Here is a 7,777-nt window from a genome sequence, read left to right as displayed (position 1 = left end):
TTGCTGAGTCAATATTTTGTTCTGAGCCAATATGGCATTCAGAGTATCAACCTCAAGAACTCCCTTCTTCATAGGCGTCCCATTACTCACAGGATTCCTTTCAGAAGTGTACATGAACTGGTTATTAGCAACCATGTCAATGAATTCTTGAGCTTCTGCAGGCGTTTTCTTTAGGTGAATGGATCCACCTGCAGAAGTGTCCAGTGACATCTTTGATAGCTCAGACAGACCATCATAGAATATATCCAGGATGGTCCATTCTGAAAGCATGTCAGAAGGACACTTTTTGGTCAACTGTTTGTATCTTTCCCAAGCTTCATAGAGGGATTCACCTTCTTTCTGTCTGAAGGTTTGAACATCAGCTCTAAGCTTGCTCAGCTTTTGAGGAGGAAAGTACTTGGCTAAGAAAGCCGTGACCAGCTTATCCCAAGAGTTCAGGCTGTCTTTAGGTTGAGAATCCAACCATAATCTAGCTCTGTCTCTTACAGCAAAAGGGAAAAGCATGAGCCTGTAGACTTCAGGATCTACTCCATTAGTCTTAACAGTATCACATATCTGCAAGAATTCAGTTAAGAACTGAAAAGGATCTTCAGATGGAAGTCCATGAAACTTGCAGTTCTGCTGCATTAGAGAAACTAATTGAGGTTTAAGCTCAAAGTTGTTTGCTCCAATGGCAGGAATGGAGATGCTTCTTCCATGTAAATTGGAATTAGGTGCAGTAAAGTCACCAAGCATCTTCCTTACATTATTATTATTTTCGGCTGCCATCTCCTCTGCCTGTTCGAAAATTTCTGAAAGGTTATCTCTGGGTTGTTGTATTTTAACTTCTCTTAATTTTTTCTTCAGAGTCCTTTCAGGTTCTGGATCTGCTTCCACAAGAATGTTCTTATCCTTGCTATTGCTCATATGACAAGGAAGAATGGCCAGAAAAATAATGATAATAATAGAGATCCTTTATACCACAGTATAGGGATCCCTTTGTGAGTGGAAGAAAAGGGAGAGACAAAGAATGTAATATAAATGAAGAAACACAACTATGAGAATGGAAGAGATGTGAGATGAGATGTTAGGATATGAATGAGTAAATAGAATAAGATGAGAGAGAAGGAGGGAATTTTCGAAAATTATTTTTGAAAAGGAGTTAGTGATTTTTGAAAATTGGTTTTTGCAAATTGTTAGTATTTTTTTTTTTCGAAAATTTTTGAAATTAAAAATAAAAAATAAAAATAATTAGTTGATTAAAAAGAAATTTTTGAAAAAGAGGGGAGATATTTTTGAAAATTAGAGAGAGAGAGTTAGTTAGGTAGTTTTGAAAAAGTTAAGAAACAAACAAAAAGTTAGTTAGTTAGTTGAAACAAATTTTGAAAAGATAAGAAGTTAGGAAGTTAGAGAAGATATTTTGAAAAGATATTTTTGAAAAAGATAAGATAAGAAGATATTTTTGAAAAGATATGATTGAAATTAGTTTTGAAAAAGATTTGATTTTTTAAAATCTCAATTAATGACTTGATTCATAAGAAATCACAAGATATGATTCTAGAACTCAAAGTTTGAATCTTTCTTCACAAGCAAGTAACAAACTTCAAATTTTTTGAATCAAAACATTAATTGACTATGTTATTTTCGAAAATTTGATGGAAAAATAAGAAAAAGATTTTTGAAAAATATTTTTTGGAATTTTCGAAAATAACTAAGAATTTTGAAAAGGATTTGATTTTTGAAAAAGTTTTGAAAAAGATAAGATTTTCAAATTGAAAATTTGATTTGACTCATTGGCAACAACTTGATTTTTTTTTTTTTTTAAATTTTTGAAAAAGTCAATCCAAATTTTCGAATTTGATGAGAGAAAAAGGGAAAGATATTTTTTTGATTTTTGAATTTTTATGATGCAAGAGAGAAAAACACTAAAAAGATGCAATGCATGAAATTTTTAGATCAAAACATGTGATGCATGCAAGAATGCTATGAATGTCAAGATGAACACCAAGAACACTTTGAATGTCAAGATGAACATCATAGACACAATTTTGAAAAATTTTTAATGCAAAGAAAACATGCAAGACACCAAACTTAGAATTCTTTAATGCTTAGACACTAAGAATTCAAGAATGCATATGATAAACATGAAAAGACACAAAACAAAAAATCATCAAGATCAAACAAGAAGACTTACCAAGAACAACTTGATGATCATGAAGAACACTATGAATGCATGAAATTTTCGAAAAATGCAAGATGCATATGCAATTGACACCAAACTTATAACATGACTCAAGACTCAAACAAGAAACAGAAAATATTTTTGATTTTTTTATGATTTTCTAATTTTTTTGGATTTTTATTTTATATTTTTCGAAAAAAAATTTTGAAAAAGGAAAATAAGGATTCCAAAATTTTTTTAATATGAATTCCAGGAATCTTGCCATGTTAGTCTAAAGCTTCAGTCCAGGAATTAGACATGGCTCACTAGCTAGCCAAGCTTTCAAAGAAAGCTCCAGTCCAAAACACTAGACATGGCCAATGGCCAGCCAAGCTTCAGCAGGTGATCATGGATCAGCAGCGAGTAGATGGGCAACAACTAAATTGCTCTTGCTAACAAATTGCAAGCCTCAGTCCAAATGAATTTAGATATGGCTTTACAGCCAGCCAGGCTTTACATGCTTCATGAAACACTAGAATTCATTCTTAAAAATTTTGAATAAATTTTTGAAAACATTTTTATTTTTTCGAAAACAGATGAGAAAATTTTGAAAATATTTTTGAAAAATTTTTTGAAAAGAAAACAAAAAGAAAATTACCTAATCTGAGCAACAAGATGAACCGTCAGTTGTCCAAACTCAAACAATCCCCGGCAACGGCGCCAAAAACTTGGTGCACGAAATTGTGATGTCCAGGCTCGAACAATCCCTGGTAATGGCTCCAAAGCTTGGTGCTTTGATCTTAATTCATAATTGTCACAACTTCGATACAACTGACCAGCAAGTGCACTGGGTCGTCCAAGTAATACCTTACGTGAGTAAGGGTCGAATCCCACGGAGATTGTTGGTATGAAGCAAGCTATGGTCACCTTGTAAATCTCAGTCAGGCAGATATAAAGTGATAATGGTGTTTTCGAATTTAATATAATAAGATAGGGATAGAAATACTTATGTAAATCATTGGTAGGGATTTCAGATAAGTGAGTGGAGATGCTTTTCGTTCCTCTGAACCTCTGCTTTCCTGCTATCTTCATCCAATCAGTCTTACTCCTTTCCATGGCTGGCTTTATGTGATACATCACCACTGTCAATGGCTACTTTCGGTCATCTCACGGGAAAATGATCCAATGCCCTGTCACGGCACGGCTAATCGTCTGGAGGCATCACCCTTGTCAATGGCTTCATCTTATCCTCTCAGTGAATAATATGCTCACGCACCCTGTCACGGCACGGCTATTCATCTGTCGGTTCTCGATCATGCTGGAATAGGATTTACTATCCTTTTGCGTCTGTCACTAACGCCCTGCAATCGCGAGTTAGGAGCTCGTCACAGTCATTCAATCATTGAATCCTACTCGGAATACCACAGACAAGGTTTAGACCTTCCGGATTCTCTTGAATGCCGCCATCATTCTAGCTTACGCCACGAAGATTCTGGTTAGGAGATCTAAGAGATACTCATCTAGTTTATTTCATGTAGAACAGAAGTGTTTGTCAGGCACACGTTCGTAGGGGAGATGGTGATGAGCGTCACACATAATCATCACCTTCATCACGTTCTTGGGTGCGAATGGATATCTTAGAAGCAAAATAAGATGAATTGAATAGAAAACAGTAGTACTTTCATTAATCTTTGAGGAACAGCAGAGCTCCACACCTTAATCTATGGAGTGTAGAAACTCTACCGTTGAAAATACATAAGTGAAGGTCCAGGCATGGCCGAGATGGCCAGCCCCCTAAACGAGATCAATAGTCTCCTAAGATGAACAATGGATTAAAACTGAGACCAAAGATGCCTAATACAATAGTAAAAGGTCCTATTTATAATAAACTAGCTACTAGGGTTTACATGAGTAAGTATTTGATGCATAAATCCACTTCCGGGGCCCACTTGGTGTGTGTTTGGGCTGAGCCTGAGTGTTGCACGTGCAGAGGCCATTTGTGGAGTTGAACGCCAGTTTCTGTGCCAGTTTGGGCGTTCAACTCTGGTTTTGGATCCTTTTCTGGCGCTGGACGCCAGATTTGGGCAGAAGGCTGGCGTTGAACGCCAGTTTACGTCGTCAATTCTTGGCCAAAGTATGGACTATTATATATTGCTGGAAAGCCCTGGATGTCTACTTTCCAACGCAATTGGAAGCGCGCCATTTCAAGTTCTGTAGCTCCAGAAAATCCACTTTGAGTGCAGGGAGGTCAGAATCCAACAGCATCAACAGTCCTTCTTCAACCTCTGAATCTGATTTCTGCTCAAGTCCCTCAATTTCAGCCAGAAAATACCTGAAATCATAGAAAAACACACAAACTCATAGTAAAGTCCAGAAATGTGAATTTAACATAAAATCTAAGGAAAACATCCCTAAAAGTAACTAGATCCTACTAAAAACATACTAAAAACAATGTCAAAAAGCGTATAAATTATCCGCTCATCAGATGGAAAGATGTATTATTAGTGCCAACAGAAGAATAGGAAGTAGCAGACTCCAAGTCACTCTCGGTACCGCCTAGTGATTCGGTATCTTCCTCAAGAGAGGCCGAAGTACTAGCCGTATAATCCAACCGCCGTCTAGCTTGTCGAGTATGTAACAAAGTTCTTTCAATCTCGGGATCAAAATCAGCTAAGCTAGAATTCGGTTGAGACCGAGTCATCAAACTTGAGAGTCATAGCACAAATATAAAAGAAATCTAAACTATAGCTAAGTATTGAAAGCAATTAAACTATCTACAATATTCACATATTCACATAACCAATATCAAGGCATATGTTGCAACCATTCCCCGGCAATGGCGCCAAAAATTTGATGTGCTAGAGGATTTATATCGGTAAATAATTTCTCAATAAAGTCGCGTTGCAAGTATAGCTCTACCAACAACAATCCTTGAGTATCAAATTTAGAAAGGGATTTGGTTGTCACAAGTTCAACCCCAATAGAAATAACCGAAGTATTCAAACCTCGGGTCGTCTCACAAGGAATGGGCAAACATGTGCTTCAACATTGGTTAGAAATCCGGGGTTGTGAGTCATGAGCAAGAATTTAAACTATGAATCTTAACAAGCAAGTAATCTTAAATTGCAAGAAACTAATTCAAATAACTAAGCAAGATATGAGCAATTCTAAACTAATGAGATAACATCCCATGTAATTCTACACCAAACTAAACAACTAACTACAACTAAGACAAAGCAATCAAGAATTTTGGGTTTTCAAATAGGAATGATGAAAGCAACTCTTGGCTAGGCATGGGAATTGGGGTTACCATCCTTGTCTACTAACCATATCTTGACAATTATGAGGAACCAAACTCATTAAGTCTACTTCTATACTTGAAGTACGTCAAATGGTTTGGTCAACATCAACCCGTAAGTTCTAACCTCACTACTAATTGACTTAGTAGTAGGTTAGTGTCAATAGCTATCAAATTGACCACTAAGGGTTCCCAAATCATCAAATCCATTAGACCCAATGACTCAAGTTTATCCAATCCCCTTAGCCTAGGCCAAGAGTAAAGAGAACTACTCCATAATCAAAGTAAACAATTCATCAAACACATGATAAGCATTGTTAAAAGACATGTTCAAATTGCAATTAAATTGAAATTAACAAATACCCACTAACAATTATCCACATACAATCACTAAAACAACACAACTAATCATAGAAATCATCAATGTAACATCAACAAATCAAGATTCACAACATTCATGAAATGGGTATGAAATGATAATTGACAAGAATTCATAAAACTAACACAAGATCTAAGCAAAATTATACTAAGGAATTCAAATTAAGCAATTAAACCTAGTAATTAACAAGATCCAATTCAGAATTCAACAAGAGAAGATCAAATTAAAGCTAGATCTAGAGAGGAACAAGGGTTTCTATCTCTAGAGGAACAAAGAACCAAAAACTAGCTAAAAGTTGTGTCTAGTGTAAAATGAATGATCCCCCCTTTTCCCCTAGCATCCTTGGGTATTTTCCATGCAGAAACATCTTGAATTTGGGCTTGATGAGCCTCAGAAATCGCCAGGCAAGATTTCTTTTAATGAGGTCACGTGCAGCTTTCCGCGCGTGCGCGCCATGCGTGCACGCGCGCCGATTGCTTTTGAAATCCATGCGTGTGCGCCAAGTGCGCGTGCGAGTCGATGGAAATCTTCTGATCCACACGGATGCATCCATCCTTGTGCGCCACTTCCAGCTATCCTCATCCACGCGTGCGCGTGCGCGCCAATGCTGAGTTTCCCAAAATCCAAATCTTCATGTTCCTTCCTCTTGTGCATGCTTTCTTTCTCTTTTCTAGGCCATTCCTACCCTATAATTCCTAAAATCACTCAACAAATACATCACGGCATCGAATGGCAATAAAAGAGGATTAAAATATGGCAATTTTAAGGCAAAAGAAGCATGTTTTTCATCATGGAGTAATATTGGGAAGGGAACACAAAACCATGCATTTCTTGTGAATAAGTGTGAGAAATGTTAATAAAAACCCCCAAATTCTACACAATATAAACCACAAAATTGAGGTTTATCAATAATTGGTCTTGATTATGAATTTTGAAAGTTTCAGAACCTAGCTTACTTTTGGTAAAAATCAGTTTTTGGTGAACTTTGGCAGATCATAACTTAACCCTCTATTTCTAAAATTGGCTGGAATTTATTTTAAATTAAAGATGATTCAAAGACTTTAAATTGATATAAGGTTTGATAAAAATGGATTTTTGTAGAGGAAGTTATGAACGTATAAAGTTTGGTGTTTAAAACTGAATTCTGCAACTTTACAAAATTTACAAAATTTGGGAGTGTATGCGAACGCGGGTACCCCCATACGCGAGCGTGCGATTCTGTCTGGCCTCCATGCGTACATGGGATATGCATGCGTACACAAGATGGGCCAAAATTCACATACGTGTACGCAACCCCATGACCTGGTACACGGGCGATCGTTTCCGCCTTGCCTCCTTGCGTGCATACTCGACATGGGAAATTTCAACGACCGCGCATACATGGCACCATGCATGCGTATGCGGATGCCCTATTTTGCTGAAAAATGGTTTTTCCTCGTTTTCAAGGTTCTCTAGCTTTCCAAACATTCCTTAAGTACTATTTAGGAATACTATCTAGTACTTACGTCCTAATACTCCTAAGGGTGAGTTAGTAACTAAAATTAGTGAATTTCTATATGAATCTAGAAGATGGAGACCTAGGTTTCTGGAGTACTGAGGATGGATTAGTTGGGTGAAATGGTAGAGTACTATAATAAAGATTGTGTGATGGATTTTGGAATTACAGACTGCTAATAGTTGAGACGAGTCTAGGACTCGATGTTAAATTGATGACTTTACTAAGTATTGAAAATGATTTTTGAAAACCACTGATATGTTGTTTTACACTGAGATTGTTGAGACACTATGCGCCTGGCAAGGACAGTGGTTAATCCCGCTTGTCGAGGTTGCGGTAGTGGCATAAGGATGGTGGTTAATCCCGCTTACGTTGAGATGTGAGGTCTGTGGCAGAATATCCCGCTCGCATCCTTTCGAAATTACAAGAGTGTGCAGGCACTATATCCTGGACCGTGTGCCAGGC

The 7,777-nt window shown here is 37.0% G+C and overlaps 1 non-coding gene across 1 annotated transcript; it reads left to right on the top strand.

Moving 5' to 3' along the window:
• The first annotated feature begins 264 nt into the window (after positions 1-264).
• On the top strand, positions 265-372 carry LOC112787418 (small nucleolar RNA R71). The gene has a single exon (XR_003194833.1). It is a non-coding gene; the product is annotated as a small nucleolar RNA R71 (small nucleolar RNA).
• The last annotated feature ends 7,405 nt before the right edge of the window (positions 373-7,777 follow it).

This window comes from Arachis hypogaea, chromosome 20 (assembly GCF_003086295.3).
Source record: "Arachis hypogaea cultivar Tifrunner chromosome 20, arahy.Tifrunner.gnm2.J5K5, whole genome shotgun sequence".
Taxonomy (NCBI): domain Eukaryota; kingdom Viridiplantae; phylum Streptophyta; class Magnoliopsida; order Fabales; family Fabaceae; genus Arachis; species Arachis hypogaea.
This window is presented reverse-complemented; position numbering and strand designations above follow the sequence as displayed.